This window comes from Felis catus, chromosome D3, assembly GCF_018350175.1.
Source record: "Felis catus isolate Fca126 chromosome D3, F.catus_Fca126_mat1.0, whole genome shotgun sequence".
Taxonomy (NCBI): domain Eukaryota; kingdom Metazoa; phylum Chordata; class Mammalia; order Carnivora; family Felidae; genus Felis; species Felis catus.
In genome coordinates this window covers 62521149-62538191 of record NC_058379.1, presented here as the reverse complement: position 1 = coordinate 62538191, position 17043 = coordinate 62521149, and the positions used below count along the sequence as shown (strand labels likewise).

The following is a 17043-nucleotide window of genomic DNA, read 5'->3' as shown; positions in this document are numbered from 1 at the left end:
GTGTTTCCTTGTGAATAAACCCAGCCTACATTTTATGGCTCAAAGCACATTTTGACAGAAAATGAGCCAAGATGCTTCTATCACAACCAAAGAGAAACAGATGGAAGAAATAATTTCTTTAGGAAAGAAGGCAAATACAGAAAACTCATCCTGTTTAAGTAAAAAAGAAAAAAAAACACGTTTGTATATTCATGAAAGGCTTTTAAGTCTTTCCTTCTTTTCTAAAGAGCCACGTAAATTTACTTATGGCCACTAGATGGCACTTGTGTACAGCAGTTGAAATTGATTCCAGTCAAAACAAGAGAACCTGTGGTGTGGCCAGAATAGAATTTGAGGTTTTGCTCTTTCGCGCAGCCGGCTTCCTCTCCCCGCCAGTCGCCTTCAGGCGCCCTCCCCGCCCCCCCCCCCCCCCCCCCCCGCCCCCAACCCTGAGTCCAGAGGGGTGTAGAAAAGAGGGCCTAAATCTCTTCTGCGCTTTTTTGACTTATAAAGAAAAATGAACATGGCAGAAGTGTTCCTGATTAGATTGGGAGAAAAAGGATGATGCATTCTTGCCGGATGAATCAGGAGAGATGATGTTCTGTCATTCTTTAGATATAGACCTGAAATACTAACTTTAAATTTATGGTTGCTGGTAGGAGCCACAGTTCTCTGTTTACCCAGTCAGTGCATTTGGGTGAAGCATGAATAGTGTGTCTTCCAATTGGTTACTTTATCACACTGACGATTTTAGAAGATATAATAACTCTTACCCTTTTGGGTGAAAAACATGGATCTCACAAGTCTTCTTATCAGATCACCATAGTTTGATTCATCTTTATGAGAGCTGGCTGCCTGGTTGTTCATTGCTGCCTCCAACTCATCTGGACATTTTCAGATGATGTGGAGGATGATAACAACTGTGAACATCATCCACAACTGTTTCGAGACCAGTGCAGGACATGTCTTCAAAAAAAAAAGAAAGAAAAAAGAAAAAAGGCAAGCAAGCAGGCAGGCAAGCAGGACTCCCAATAATGCAAGACATCCCAGTGAAGGACTAGGGGAATTGACAATCTTGCCTAATCTGTGCCCGTCATTTCTCTGGGCCTGGAGCTATTACCAACATTTAGAACCACCTAGCAAACATGACTCCTTTTCTGGAAGGTAAGATGCTGGCGATCTGCCAGGTACAGCTCTGCCGGGCCTGTTAGCTTGTCACCACTGTGCTGATGCTGATCTCTTCTGGGTCTCGTCTAATCTGGCCTTTCAGTAGCCTCAGCTTTCTACTGTTTAGCCTAAGCTGCTGTCAGTGCATGTTTTGAAACATCACCAGATCTGATATGAAAGAGACGTCTGTCCTAAAGAAGATTAGGGTAGGGTCAGGGTGTCCCAATAAGGCAAAAAGAAAGCAGCAGATTGAGTCATATGAGTAAAGGGAAATCAGAAACAGAAATGTATGTGCTGGGGAAGTGCAACACCAGAGACAGGAGCGCTCTTTAATGTCTGTAGTCCTATGCTTTTGACCTCCAGGATAGCGTCTCTTGGTCCTCGTTTTCGTTACTTGTATCATTTACACTTTTTTCCAAATGTCTTCATCAAATCCTCTCGCGAAAAGGATTAATAAACTAATTCCAACTGAAGATTGACATTTTAACAGGAGACAAGAATGTAATAAAGCAATGGAATCAGATTCTAATGGTAGAAATGCAAGTTTTGGCAAGCAATGTCAGAGATGCCTCCCTCTTGTTTGTGAAGCCACCATTAAGGCTTATTCCTTTTGTGTTTTTGACAAAACTATCCCTGACCACATACATTAATGTGTGACCAGGAGCCTAGTTAGCTTCTGGTTTTGACAGCACAAAATATGCTTAATTTGATTAGGAAATAAATAGGGGCTAAATTATTGGTGAAGTACCAGAGTTGTAATTTGGGGAGGGACACATATAAGAACATGAAAAAGCAAATGCAAAGAAAATTATGCATAAGAAGCTCACAAATCATGTGGAGATAGAGAGACAGCAAAGGGCATTGGAGCCTGCCTAAGTTGAGGGAATATGAAAGGTGCCAAAGCTCTATGAAGGAAAGAGAGCTCATGGAGGGTTAAGGCAGGAAGTCATGGGTCCAAAAGGTATTCAGGTTCCAGAGCTGACAAAGTCTGAGTAAGACAGAGCCCCAGTGATGGCAGGCACTGTCAGGCATGACGAACTGGCCTGAGAGCAGAGGCTGGTTTCTTGTTTTGGTGGTGCCCTCAACCTGTAAGCATTAATCATTGCTAGAAGAAAGTTTGAGGATTTGGGTGATGCCTGCTACTGTTGTCAGGGGCACACAAAGAGATGACCAGAAGATTCTTAAGTTGAGAGAAGTGGATTTTTTTCATACAAAGGGAATGTTTATATGCAGGGCCAATGGGTTCTTGTGCTGGACACTTTTTTAAAATCTGCTCAGCATACCGTTCCTCTTTCTTCTACTATAAATATGCCTTTTCCTTTGTGCAACTGACCACAAAACTGATTCTTTTGAATCTACCAAACACAGTTATCTCAAACTTCAGGTTACAGGTTAAGCATGTTATCAGGCCTCATTAATCATAGTATCTGGTACATAACTGGCTTGTGATCCAAAACCAGCTAATCAAACTTCTTCCCTGGGATTTTATGTATGAAAAAAAAAATGTAATCTCTGTCTCTTGAATAGCAAAGCTGGGATGATGCAACGGGAACTTTTGATGGCCTTACTTCCTTCTTTTCCTCAATACATGGAGTAAGACTGTCTGAAGTCACAGAAAATGAAGCTGATGTGTAGAGAGAAGCAGAGGTGTGAGTTGAGCAAAGGGAAAGATGGTAAAATACCTGTATTTTAGATCCTCCCAGTTAAATGACCCAATGCAGTCCCTTTTTAGCTTAAACTATTTGAGTTGGGTGTCTGTCCTGGCTACCATGAGAATCTTGATAAATATATTACCCCAACCAGTCCAAGTAAGTATTCTAATATGACATGTATATTGCTACTGGGAATTTCATTAATTAAATTATTTTGTATCTCTAACTCAGCTTACCATCTGATTCTAAGAGAGACAATAAGCAATATCTTTAGAAGAAAATTTAACTATAATTCAAATTTTGGTCATCTTGACTCATGACCATTTTAGGACCCAAAGCACAAATATTTAGCTATCCCCGCAAGAGGTATTATTTAGGACAGAACAAATAATATTTGCAATAATTTACCACATTTTCATAGGTGAATTTTGAATGAATGTGTATTTCATCAACTCCTGGGCTTAAAAAAAACACTGTGGTGATTGGCAGTGTGCTGAGCTGGCCAACATTTTTCTCTTATGTTTTCTTCTAACAAGGGCCAAAAGTAAAATGCAAGAAAGATTTGTTGAGGTTATGAGGTAGTTTAAGCCTAATAGCAACAAGGTTAGAAGAAGGAAAAGCACACATCAGCAGGAACTAGAATATAACTTATTGCTTTTTGATACCCTAGACTATTCTCCTTACCCCCTACCCCTCCAGAGTAGAAATGCAGGGACCTCAGTCCAACTCCCTTATTTTGTAGAAGAGAAGACCTGGGAGATTAATGGAATCACCTACCCAATGTCACAAAGCAAGTTAATGAAGAATCAGGATTCCCCATTCTCTTGATATATTAAACTGCACATAAATACTTGCTTAAATAGAATTTATTTTGTTATTATTTATGGTGATTATTTCCCCCAATTAATGAGCTCCAGAGAATAAAGAAAGGAGTTAGGTGATCTCTAAACAAACATAAAAACAAAAAAAGGTGCATTCATAACCTATCTTTTTTCCGAAGTACCATCATACCATCTCTTTTTCCCCCCCTTTACCCTGGACATGCCTTAGTTTTTGGAGTCTTTGCTACTACTTTCGTTGTTCGCATGCCTTGGGATAGCCTTCCTATCCCTCAGTCTGGTTCAGCACACAAGTGGTGAGCACCTTCTTTGTGCCAGACACTAACACTGGTGCTGTCTGATAGAAACAGAATGCAAGCCACATACTTAAAATTTTCTAGTAGCCACCTTAAAAAGACGAGTCAGTAGAAATTAGTTTTAATAATATATCCTATTTAACCCAATATATCCAAGATACTATCATTTCAACATGTAATTGATATGGAAAATTGTTAATGGGATATTTTAAATTCTTTTATTGTATTAAGTCACTTGAATATGGTACACATTTTATACTTTGGCACATTTCAGTTTGGACTAGCCACATCTCAAGTGCTTAACTGCCACATGTATCCATTGGCTATATCATATAGTGTAGATGAAGAGTCTTAGACAGAGGAAGAGTCATAGTACAGCTAAGTCTTATCAGTTTCTCAAGATCAAGATCAAGCTTCATTTTCCCACTGCAATTGTTCCTTTCTTTTGCGGGTCAAATGAATTTATTACTCTTAACTAGTATGTCTGTAATTGTGAAACTTCCCTTTTGCCATGAGTAGCAACAAAGAGCCAGGCGTCATGCTAGATCTTAGGAAGATCTCTCATTATTCCTTGCATCCCTGGAACACTTAGCCTGTATCTCTTAGGGCACTAATATACTGTTATACCTCAGCTTATGTGTTTTCTTCACTAATGTACTTTACTAGAGTGGAAGCAATCTGCCTGGGGGTGCTATCTCTTACTTATCTCTTTCTATTCTATCCTGAGGTAGACCATGAATACAAACATGTTGAATTGTAGGGGCTCCTGACTGGCTCAGTCAGAAAAGCATGACACTCTTGATCTTGATATCATCAGTTTGAGCCTCACATTGGGTGTAGAGATTGCTAAAATAAAAACAAAAACAAGGATATTGAATTGTATAGATGGGTTGGAATCAAATCCTGTGTATTATATCTTCCCATTTGGAGTGTGAACATCTTGAGGGAAGAGTCCCTATCTTATTTTTCTCTGTGTGTACTCAGAAACTCGTAAGAAAAATATTTGCGCAAAGGATATACTTTCCAAATATTTACTGATTGTTTTTGATTTCCACCTAAGGTAAAGGCAGGTGTGTTCCTATCCTGAAGCATGGTGTAGGTGAAAGCCCGCTTTTCACTAAATGTTTGCCATGTTTGCCAAATAGGCTTGGTTACCTACCACCCCTACGCCTCTGGGTAAGATGATTCATTTTCTGGAAAACTTTTTTTTAAGCCAGAATTTATTTCTATTTAAAATGTTTTTGTCTGGGTATAATATAAGATAATGCTGAGGTGATGTCTGTTCGTTCCTTTGTTGCTGAGTTTTTTAAATTTTCTCTCTTATAAAATCAGATTTGTATGGAATACAGATTTAGTGAAAAGAACATGAGCTTTAAATTCAGAAGGACCTGGATTCTAATGTTGGCTTTTTCTGCCTTCTACTCATGTAGTTTTGTTGTTATTTCATTTTTAAACCTTCATTTTCACATCTGTAAAATGGGGTTCATGATATTTATGTTAGTTGTTGAAATGATGACATGAATTCATGGGTTCAAAATGTCTTACCAATATCTGACATATGACCATAAGTTCACAATTGATGCTGTATTTTTTCCTTATTTGTTGCCAGAAGAATCACAAGTAGTGAATGATTAGCTGGGGTTACAAAGTAGGTTTAAGCTCTGATGGTATATTATTTCTCTTTCTTGTGACTTCCCATGTGGCTTCAGGCAATAGTGCACCTACAAGATAAATGACCATTAATCTGGGGGTGAATCTTTTGGAGCAAGTGTCAGGGCTCCATCCAGGACTTTGCCCAGCTACTTATTGAAGACCTGGGTAAGGATAGTGAGAGAAGACTGATAAAATTTGTAAGTAGCACAAAGCTAGGTTGAATATCTAATATGTCAGAGGTCAGAATCAAGGCTCAAAGAGGTCTTTAGATGCTGGTGTAATGGCCTAAATCCAATAAGACAAAGTTTACAGGGAATAATGTGAGGTCTTGCACTTCAGTCTGAAAACTCAATTGGGGGAGATGTAACTTAACAATAGATCTGTGAAAAAAACCTCAGGGGTGTCTTAGCTGACTATAAACTTGATATGAATCCATAGTAACAGGATTTTTCAAAAAGAGAAGTCAGTCTTAGGTTGCATTTCTGGATGTTTAGCATTCTGGATGAGAGTAGCGATCACTCTGGTTCTCCATTTTTGCTGGACAATACCCAGAGTTTTACATTCTTTCTTGGGTGCCAAAATTGAAGAAGGACAGAGATAAATGAGGGCACACCCTCTTAAGGCAAATACATTTGGAACCATTTGTTCACTCACATACTCATCCAGTACATCTTTACCGAGTGCCTACTGTGTTGTTGGCACTTCCCTTGGCTCTTGGGATACATGAGCAAACAAGGCAGACAAGTAATTTCTAAGGGAACTCAGGAAATTTAATCTGTAGAAGGGAAAGCTTAGCAAATATGTGCCATCTATTTTCCAATATTTGATGGGCATAGCATCCTTCTGGATGATCACAGAGCTAGTACTAATGTATGTGTGTTAAAATAGAGTCGTGTCTGGGCCATGACTTTTCACCAGTTAAAAGCATCTGCTGATGGAATGGGTAGCTTTGCAACTGAGGTATATGGCTTTAAGTTGATTGATCTCTTTCTTACAAACCATAAGAAGGAATCAAATGTAGTAAAATCCTGTGACAATGAGCCCCATGCTAATAGGAATTCTAATATAATGTAACTGACAATTGGCCCCTTTGTCCATTCTCTTTGAGAGACTGGCTAAATTTTTTTAATCTTCTTATGGGTGAAGGGAATGGAGAACTAACTGAGTTGTGAACAGGGGAGGGAGTTTAAGTAGGGAAATAGCAGGCAAGCCCATCTAGAAGCCTATATTCTCCTAATCCAATCTCCCCTGACCAGGCCTACAGAACAGGTGCCATTTTGTTAAACATTTCCTGGAATTGCTAAAGGAATCTTAGAAGTTCCAGCCAGCCCCACAGCCCTGAATGGTCTGCATCAATATTAATCTAGAATAGGTAACCACCATCAGGTGGCATCAAACCATAACTGGGATCTGGATAGATCCAGATTATACCACCAAATGAAATGCCACACTTGTCATTTCATTAACTTCCTAATAATCAACCTGGACATTTTATGTGATAAACAATTATAATTCTCAAATTATGGAGGGATTTTACAGTATCAAAAGCACCACTAGACCATCCAGCCCTCTATTTATCTAACTGCCCTAATTCTGTAGTGACCCACTCATCATTTGGGGCCCAGTATGAAAGTTATGTTGTAATGTCTAGTCTGATTCCTCCAGTCAGAAATAATTTTTCTTCATTTGTATTTCTTTTGAATTCTTTCGTGTTTACCCTCAAACAGTTATTAAATTGCATTACAATTCTCCAGCCCCAATACATTCATCAGTAAATATTTGCCAAGCACCTGCTCTCGCCTAAGCACAAGGAGAAGAAATTGCTCCTGATTTTAAAGGGCTTTCAGGACTTTGGGGCAGATCAGATCAGAATAGATGGGCCCTCAGACAGCATTGCTGGGCCAGACTCCATGGTATGGCATTGAGATTGTGCATTGTTCAGAGATGGGAGAGGTTTGTGGGAACAGAGGAGACAGAAAGGTGCCCAAGTAGGCCAGGCAAGACACATCATAGCTCAGATTACGCCTGCGTCTTCCATGACATTATTCTGATTTCTCCCAAGTTCACAGACTAAAGTGATGTTAGATGAGAATATATGTATTTCAACATTTCAGGCCATGGGATCAGGTTTTCAGGGCAATGCTACAAAGTTATCATAGGTTATATCTTAGCAACTATAGTTCCATTAAAAAACAAAACTCACCTGCAGTCTACAAGTATTATTATCTTGATAGTTAAAGTGCCGGAAAATCATTGTCAACATAGCTGCCTTTAAACACAGAAATTGGAAACAGGATCATTTCCCCAAACATTCTGCTCCTTAAAAAAAATAATAATCAAAGCTTTGGCTTTATCTTTTTATATTAATGTATTAATTGTGCACCTCTAAGCCATTTTCTCTCTCTGAGTCTCAGAGTTATCATTTGTAAAAATATTATCCTACCGTTCAGGGCCCATTGAGGAGCATCAAATGGGATGCTTAATATAAAATTACAGAATACATGCTCTTATATGGGTATCAGATACCCATAGAAACGGAGACGGTTGTTGCCTCAGTTCCCCATTTTCTCAGTGCTTATTTCCTTGCTTTCTGCCTGCCATTGACTTTGCTTGATGAAGTTTAATTGCTGTTTTTCACGATCAATTGCTGTTGGCAAATCTCTCCAAATACCTCATTTTTTTTCCATCAATAACTAAGGGATTAAAATTATTTCATTGAGTGCAGAGCAGTGTATTGGTCTTTGGGAGGGTTTTAGATGATCTTACAGAAGACTCGGTCCTTGCCCTCTAGAAGTCAATAGTCTTAAGGATGTATTAACCAAGACACAAAATTTTCTATAAATACATATATTAAGCTCTGTGTTCCATCCACCTAAAATTTATTCTAGCAAGGCATAAAAGAAGAGGTTGTGGAAGCCTCCGGCTCTTCTTGGAGTTAAGGGGTTAGGAACATTTTCCAAATACTCTGATTCTTTTCAAGAACACCTTTAGATCTATTATCTATGAATTCATATCAACCGCTTTTGAGCTATTTTTAAATTTCTAGCTGGTGTTACAACTTGTGAGATACCAATGACAATTGTGAAAATGTATTAAGTATTTATTATGTTTAACTATGCTATGTGCTTCACAGGCATTGTCTTATTTTATCCTTATAGCAACCTTGAGAGGGATGATACTCTGATAACCCCCATTTCACAGACAATCACACTGAGATTTTTGGGAGGTTATTTGCCTTAGAACACACTTAGAGTAAGTGAAAGATCTGGAATTCTAATTCACGTATTCTGATTGCAGAATTTGTCTGCATGACAGGTTTACTAGCTTGCCTTAATAACAACTTTATTCATCTTAAAATTGCTTCTTTCAATTTTTAAATGTCTCTTCACTCTGCCTTACCCAATTCTGATATTCTGCAATGTTATAAACCCTCTGTCTTTCACCATTCCAAACCTTTCATGAAAAAGGATTTGTAGTGTAATGGGTGTAATGGAAGAACATTGGGTTAAGGATTAGAAGGCTCTATAATTTTGGCTCCACCAGCATTTATCTGGATAAATATGAGAAATTCACAACTTCTCTGACTTTACATCCACCTCTGAGAAATAGAGATGAATGATGTCTTCTGTGGGGCTGTGAAAAGCAATAACCTAACATATATGAAACTATATGGTAAACTGTAATAGATAAAACTAAGGTAAAATATAATTAAAACCATAATTTATTTCAGCTCTATCTTGTCAGTTTTTGTACTTCTTTTGGATCTTTGTAGTTTGACATTATAGGGGAACTCTCCATTTAGTTAAATATCTTCAATGTCTTTTCTGGATCTTTCAGAACAACACGAAGAACTTCAGAAGCACATGTACCAAGGGAAATATTTCCCTCTTATTTTTTTTTCATTTCCTGTCTTAAAAATATGCTTATTTTTGACTCCCTCAGAAGTTTCTGAGATGGGCAGAGTAAGTGCTAAGACACAGAAGGATTATATTTACATAACAGTGAAAAATGGGAGTCATTTGGGTTGCCTTATAAATGGCTGTTGAGTGTTTCACATGCAATGCTGGAAGCAAGAATCAAGAATCAACTGGTTCTTTGTAAATGCAGGGTAGTGATGACCCAATAAAAACCATTTCTTCCTTTTCATGTACATAGCCTGATACAAATTTACTGTTGGTTAGGTGACATTGTTCTCTTGGACAAGTCTGTGAGATGTCAAGGAATGTTCAATAAAGCCTTGAGGGGTGGGATTTTATTCAGGACTGTCATGGTAGCATGTCCTGACTCCTCATAGTAGAGGCTATCAACAAATCCAGTATACATAAGACTCAGCAGCCTGACTCAAGTGTCAACCAGAAGCCACTTCATGAATTTAGTTCAGGGTGAGCATAGAAATGGCGATTTGGTGTCAAATACTCTGTAAAAGGCTTTCCAAATTGAGATTAGAATTTGCCTGTAGATTACTAGAATGGATTTGGTAGAAAAACTTGACTTGTAATGGGATCTCTCATATGTGTATGTATGTATGTGTGTGTGTGTGTATATATATATATATATTTTTTTTTTTTTCAATGGAATTTTTCCAGGTTGCTGACACAGGCATACTAGTAGGGGGACAGAACTCCTCTTAAGAGATTTTTCCATGAGTCATAATTCTTGATATTGGGTAGGAAGTATTTCAATAGATTTTGACTAAGTTTCATTAATATACTATTTCTTGATCTATAACAAGTAGGCATTCCATGTTATGCTATTACATTATCCCTTTCTTAATATATTTTAAAGTATTTGCTTCCTGTATGTTAGATGTTGTGTTTAGGCGCTGGGGAATTGAAGATGAATACTACTTTCTTTATGATGTTGGCCAAAGCTTTATTTTTTATTTGTATTTTTTTTAGTGTCCTGAGTTGGGTGGTGGAAGGCAGGGTTTTAGAATCAGGTACAGGGTTTTAGAATCAGGTATGGTATGGCCTTAAGAAAGTCATTTGATTTACCTGTCACTACTCTGCTTCCCTCTTCCCTTGCCTCTAATAATCTGGACTACTTGCTGGTGGCAAAGATGTCCCATTTCTATGCCTTTGCTCATACTGTTTTTCTCCCTTCTACATACACAAATCCTCCCAAACTAAGCTCCATGCCACTTGATTTCCTGATTTTCCTGTAGGAAGAAATTTCTTACTTCTCCCTGAATTTCCACAACAAAGTACTTGAAAGTCTCCTAGGGCACTTACATGTTTGTTTATGCAATTGGATTAGTTTATTTACCTGTAAACCTATCTTCCAGATGGTCATATTCAGCTGAGGGGTCTGATGTGGAGGGGTGGGCCTTGAGATATGTTAATGAATTAATATTCCTCAGGATAATATTATATTAACCTGTTTATTTTTTATCCCTGTTCTACCTCCTCACATTTCTAGGCACTTGTCTAGTTTTAAATTTTAAGATAGGACAGACAGACAAATAATAGGACAGACAAATAATAATGAAAGCAGTCAACAGTTTCTGAGCACTTAGCATGTATAGTCAGGCACTACCTAAGTGCTTTTCTTTTATCTCACTTAATCCTCAAGACAATTTTGTGAAGTAGGTGCTATTATTGTTTTCATTTTATATTTGACATAACTTATTCAAGTAATAAGGATCCAAGTCTCCTTTTGCTTCTGCCACTTTTGACACATTGATTTTGAGGAAAAACACAAACTTCTTACCGTCCCCTCCTCCCCAATTTCTTATCCTTATAATTACATAGCACATGTGACCTGTCTCCCTAGTTGGTTCGCTGGTCAATAGTTCTTGCTTCAAGTGCTTTGTGAAATGTCTTGATCTTTTGTCTTTGTATGCATTTTATAATCCTAAATTCAGTGATTGGTATCATTGTTGCTTTCTCTGGTTGGTGAGTCAATCAATCATTAAGTAGTTATTGGATTAGTACATACCTTTTGACCTTGGTCTCTGCTGAAGATATCTCAGGTTGTGTTTTGATTTTTGTTTGTTGGAGGGAAGAAGTTACTGTTAATTTCCAAGTGGTCATAGGGAGTTGTGTTAGAATTCTACAGAGAAATAGAATCAGTAGAATGTGTGTGTGCGTGTGTGTGTGTGTGTGTGCGTGCGCGTGTGTGTGTGTATGAAGAGACTTAACATAAAGAATTGGCTCATGCAATTATGGAATTATGGAGGTTGGCAACTCCCAAGATCTGCAAGGTGGGCCAACAAGTTGGAGACCCAGGAGAGACAGTGTTCCAGTTCAAGTCTGAAGGCCATCTGCTATAGAACCAGGAAGAGCCAATGTTGCAGATGAAGTTCATAGGCAGTCTGCTGGAGAATTTTCTTACTCAAGGGAGGCTGGTCTTTTTGTTCTATTCAGGCATTCAACTGATGGATGAAGCCCATTCACATCATGGATGGCAATCTGCTTTACTTGAAGTCCACTGATGTAAAAGTTAATCTCATCCAAAAACACCCTCACAGAAATAGCCAGAATAATGTTTGACAAAATGTCTGGGCACCCTGTGGCTCAGCCAAGTTGACACATTTAAATGACCATCACAGGAGTGTTCTAAATAGTTTGAACTAAATTTTGTACAATGTTGGGGGCTCCCAGCAGAAAGAAATGAGGGAGACTGGTCTAGTAGTTGTACGGGGCATGTTGACTATGATAGCTGCATTGGTTCTCATCTTTCTGGGAGGAGCCAGGTGTTAAAGGAAGAGCTCAATCCAAGCTGATGTCAGTACACAAACAAGATCATTTAATACCAGCTGAAAAATGACATTACTTCTTTGTGTACTTATTTATTATCTGCATCCCCTACTGTGTGTATTAAATTTTGTTTGTATGAATATTACAGTATCATCAGTGACTGATACACCATAGTGTTCAATAATTTTTTATTGCTGTTGAAAAAGGGGGGTTGTGGAGGAAAGAGTGGCAAGAGATTGCAGTTCCTGGCTCAGGGCTGTAGTTCAAAGAGGACTGTCCAAGACAGGAAAAGGGATACTAGACACAGGGGGCAGTCCTGGGAGAAAGGACTAGGCAGAGTGGGTAAGAGACATTCAGGACCCCAGCTGACTGCTTGTGAGTTTATAGCAAGGCTTCATTCTTACTGTAGGCAAGAGTACAAGCAAGAAACCAGGCTTGAAGACCAATCAGATGGATAAAGAATTGGTTGTATACAGTGCGTGTTAACCAAGGGAAGCTACAATGTGATATGCTAGGCATTGCTAGTTCCTTAACAACAGAACCCCAGATCTAGAGCAGCAGTCTATGTCCTGACTTATTAATTTGACATGTTTGCCTATTGGGCACTTTACAACTTCTAAAATCCTAGAATCAGATTGGACACCTCCACCCTCATTTCCTGTTTGCTATTGACTTCCATGCAGTATTCCTTTTCTTATCCCAGCAATCACTGAAAACAGCACCGCAAAGATATGATATCATTGAAATAAATGTAGTGTGATTTAATGTTGAAATTGCAGTGTCTAATGTGGAGTATTGCTGCTTCCCTAAAAATTAAAAATGTACCAGGACATTCTCATGAATTTCTAATTGAGTACATTTTGAGAATTGTGAAAAGAAGGGTTTTGAGCAGGGTATTCACATGCCGGATCTGTTTTGAAGAAATCACTGGCCTATAGATTGGTAAGAATCAAAAAAGTGGAATTAGGGGAGATGAGTTTAGAAGCTCTTGGAGAAGAGAAGGTAAAATGATGGAGGCTTAGTCTAGCATAGGGTTACTAGACACTAAACTTGGAACTAGAATAAGGGCAGGGAAAATAAAGTATTTGGATCCAGGATTATTTATTGGGTATATAAAGTTTTTGAAAATATATTATGTTCTAATGAATTCTGCTTGACCCAGGTATAGAGACATATTCCTTAGATGTCTCATGTTTTAGACAAATAATTTGCTAATCTTTTGTATAGAAGAATGTCTGTGACTCTTGGTTTCCCCAGACCCCTTCAATGGGATGGGTCAGGATTCATGGGTTACGTAGAGAGGCCTCTGGGTAATGTCCAGCCCCATGGTGGCTACATGTGTGACACTCAATGCTAGAGGAATGGACTGCATTTTCCTCTTGCCTTTCTTGCCAGCATCACTAGGAAGGCAGTTAAGGTTATAGAACACGCCAGAGAGTTTCAAGGCTTCAGGGCCTTTCATCCTGACTACCTGGACTCATTTTTCTGAACCTCAAATCTGTGTTGGTATTTTCCTCTATTTCCTTGCTGGGCTGGAGTTCTTGCCAAAATATTTCAGCTTCAGTAACAGGGCTGCAGATCATTCTCAGTGTGACAGTTTTTTCAGCCAGCAATGGTCAATGAGGGTTCTAATTCCAGCTCTTTTGATCCTTAGAAGTTGGTTTTGATCTTCAGGGTTATTGCTCTGTCTCTCAAGGCATGTAGGAAGGAAGGGATGGATCCTCATTGGGAACCTCTCCTCATGTACTGGGGTAGCTAAGAGAGATGTTATCTTAAGAATTCTGACCATGACTGGGCCCCAGGAAGAGCCATGTCTATAACAGCTTCCCTTGGGCCACATGGCTACCTTCCTGGGCATTCATGCCTGTGGTTGGGGACCTTTATATCCTTGCTTTTTGTGTAAATGTCTAAGTCCTGTGGTCCAGCAACCTAATTATAAGATCCCAAGTCCTCTTCGTGACTTTCTCCAGAGGGTCTGAGGGCCAATCTCAGTGTCTCACAAGCCCCATAGGAGGATAGGTACTACACTGCTCTACCAAGACCCTTCCTAAAAGTGTTAGGAAAGTACAAATTTACTTCACCTCTCCTAGAAGACAGGTTTCCTAAGCCCTGTGCCATATATACATCCTGGTGCTTTTTTATCTTTCTTTATTCATACTTAGGGACTTTTTTCTTTGGATATTTCAGGCTAGAAGTTGGAACGTCACAGATACAGCTATTTTCCAAATAGAATGAAACTTAGAGGAACTGTTAGTACCTATCCCCAAATACTGAATTGCCCTTAATGAGAAAAGCTTCTTAATTTATCTTAAATCCATAGTGCTAACATGAGCTGGACCTGTACCCTGATTTATGGGGTTATATTTATATGAGTAAGTTGTACAACAGACATGTACACATGCATATGACAACTTCCCTGCAACTGTGTGTCTATGTGCAACCTTTTAACTGTGATACCTTTTCTTTCTTTCATTCAACATCAGAGTAGGGATGGCAATCTCATTGTGTGGTGTGGCCTGGTAAAAGTCTGCTTGTGGTCAAACACAGCTCTTTGAGGGATCCCTGGCTCTGAAGCATAAGGCATCTGAAATGGTATTTGCAAGATGGAAGCAACCAACAGATCAGCATTTGTGAGGTGCAGGAAAGATGACTTCAAGCGGCAAAGCTGGGCCTTGACAGACGGATTTAGCACCATTAGCAGTGGCTTGTTGAAAAACAAAAATGACTTCAAAACTCTTCCCTCTGAACCAGAATGTTACATTCATCTCTTCGTTAAAACATCCGTTATTTGCTGACTTGTTTTCTGTCGTCCCCCCCACCCCCCAGCCTCTCACTCTTTTGTGTCGGAGCTAATGTTCCCAGCGTCTACACTGCGTAGGCCCTGATTATTTGTGAGACAGAGTGAGTTAATGCAGATTTGCAAGCTGTTCCCATTTGTTAAATGTCAGAAAAACACATGCAAGTCACTGGCTTTAGCACTTAGCTGCCAGCTGGCTCTTCTGGAGGCAGGGGACAAATGACAGTCTATCACACAGCATGCTTTCAAAGAAAGAGGGGACCTATTCCAGAACCGCAGCATCGGAGCGGCTTTTAACAACATAAGCAAAATAAGAAGCCAACATCAGTTTTTTCCTCCCTTATTTTTCCCCCTGTTGTTGAATGAATGGCAGCACAACATTTGGGAGCTTTTTAAAGCCTTGGGAATATCGATTCCACTGCCCACCATCTGAGAGAGTGATGGGATAATGGGAGCTTGCCAGAAGTGCTGCATGCTCTCTGGTGAGTGACGGCAGAGATACCCTTCGTGCCTTGAGGGAGAGGGTGCGCCCCTCCTCACTCTGTCCTTCAGGTGGTTGTAGCTCCCACCTTCCCACTGCCAACCTCTTTGCAGGTATCAGGATTAAAGTTGAATTTCTGCCTCACATCATGCTACAGTCCTTGTCTGGTCCTATACTCTGTCACTTGGAGGCCCCCACCCCACTCCCTTAAGAAGGTATAAGTTATAGGATGGGAATAATGCAGAAATTTTTCTTTAATTCATTCACTCATCTATCCAACAGTTATTTACTGAGTAGCTACTATATGTCAGGTATTGTGGGGATGAAAAGAAGTTGGAGGCATGGATAGTTCTTGTATGCAAGGATCCAATAGGGTTGTTGGTGATAAAAAAAAAAACAAAAAAAACAAAAAAAACAAAAAAAACAAAAAAACATTCCAGAAAGTACAAATAGTTGCAAGTGATCACAGAGGAGGAGAAGTCATAATTCTCTGGTATGAAAGGAAGAATTCATGAAATGAGCAAGTAATGAATGGACTGGGCTGGGAAAGACATGAAATATTTCAGCAGCCAGAAAGGAACAAAGAGCACCTGAGCTGGGGATGAGGTTGGAGGGAGGAATGTGCATGAGGAGGTGGGAATAAGTGTTGGCTGTGAACACATCAGACTGTCCTGGGCAGAAAGTTAGTGGGGGGTATGGTGAAAGAAAATGAAAAACCAAATTGAAATCAGGCTAAGGAATATGGGCTTTCAATGGGAGGTTTTGAATCTGACGGTGCCATTTTACAGTGGTATTTCAGATGATTTTTACCCACTCATCCATGTGAGATCAAATTCAGTGCTCTGATAAACTTCATGGATTAATGCACAAAACCAAACCAGGTTTTCTCCATGGTAATCCCAAACAGGGCATGTTACAGAGAACAATTCCACGGTTTGGTTAGAACACCTTTTTGGGGGCATCAAACAATGTTCTTGGTAGAAACCTGATTTCACACTAAAGCCACCATCACCCTTATTCTAGCAGGACTGCTTGTCTTCTGATAGTTTGCCAGGATTTTGTTAATTCTTTGTTGCTATTCCCAGATCATTACTCTTATTAAACTATCATGGAAAACAATCCCTCCCTTTTCAGGTTCATGCAACTGGGTGGCTACCCTTTACCACCTCTTTTCATTTAGGACTTTGATTCCTATCTTACCTTATTTGCTCTTCTCTCTAAAGCTCCAGGTAACTTTAATATCTATGTAGACAGCCTGGCAAGAAGTGGCAAAAACTTGCCATATGTTTCTACTTTTACCCTTTCAGGGCAGTTATTACTTATTGTCTATGGCACCCTTTTCTGTTAAGCCTTGGTGAACCCCTAGAATCCTTGTCAACACTGAACTTCATGAGACAAACATATTTGACCTTTTTGCTTCAGCCTTAATACTTAAAACAATATTTATCCTTCTACCTCACACTCATACTTCCAAGATCATA

At 39.3% G+C, this 17043-nt stretch overlaps 1 long non-coding RNA gene across 1 annotated transcript in view; it reads right to left on the bottom strand.

Moving 5' to 3' along the window:
- Window positions 1-3999: 3999 nt before the first annotated feature.
- The window catches only part of LOC123381409, a 28533-nt gene continuing 15489 nt past the window's right edge, over window positions 4000-17043 (bottom strand). Inside the window, exons 2-3 of the long non-coding RNA XR_006588323.1 lie at window positions 7790-7905; window positions 4000-5654 (exon numbers count right to left, since the gene is read on the bottom strand). This is a non-coding gene — a long non-coding RNA (uncharacterized LOC123381409). The remainder of the gene's footprint in view (window positions 5655-7789; window positions 7906-17043) is intronic.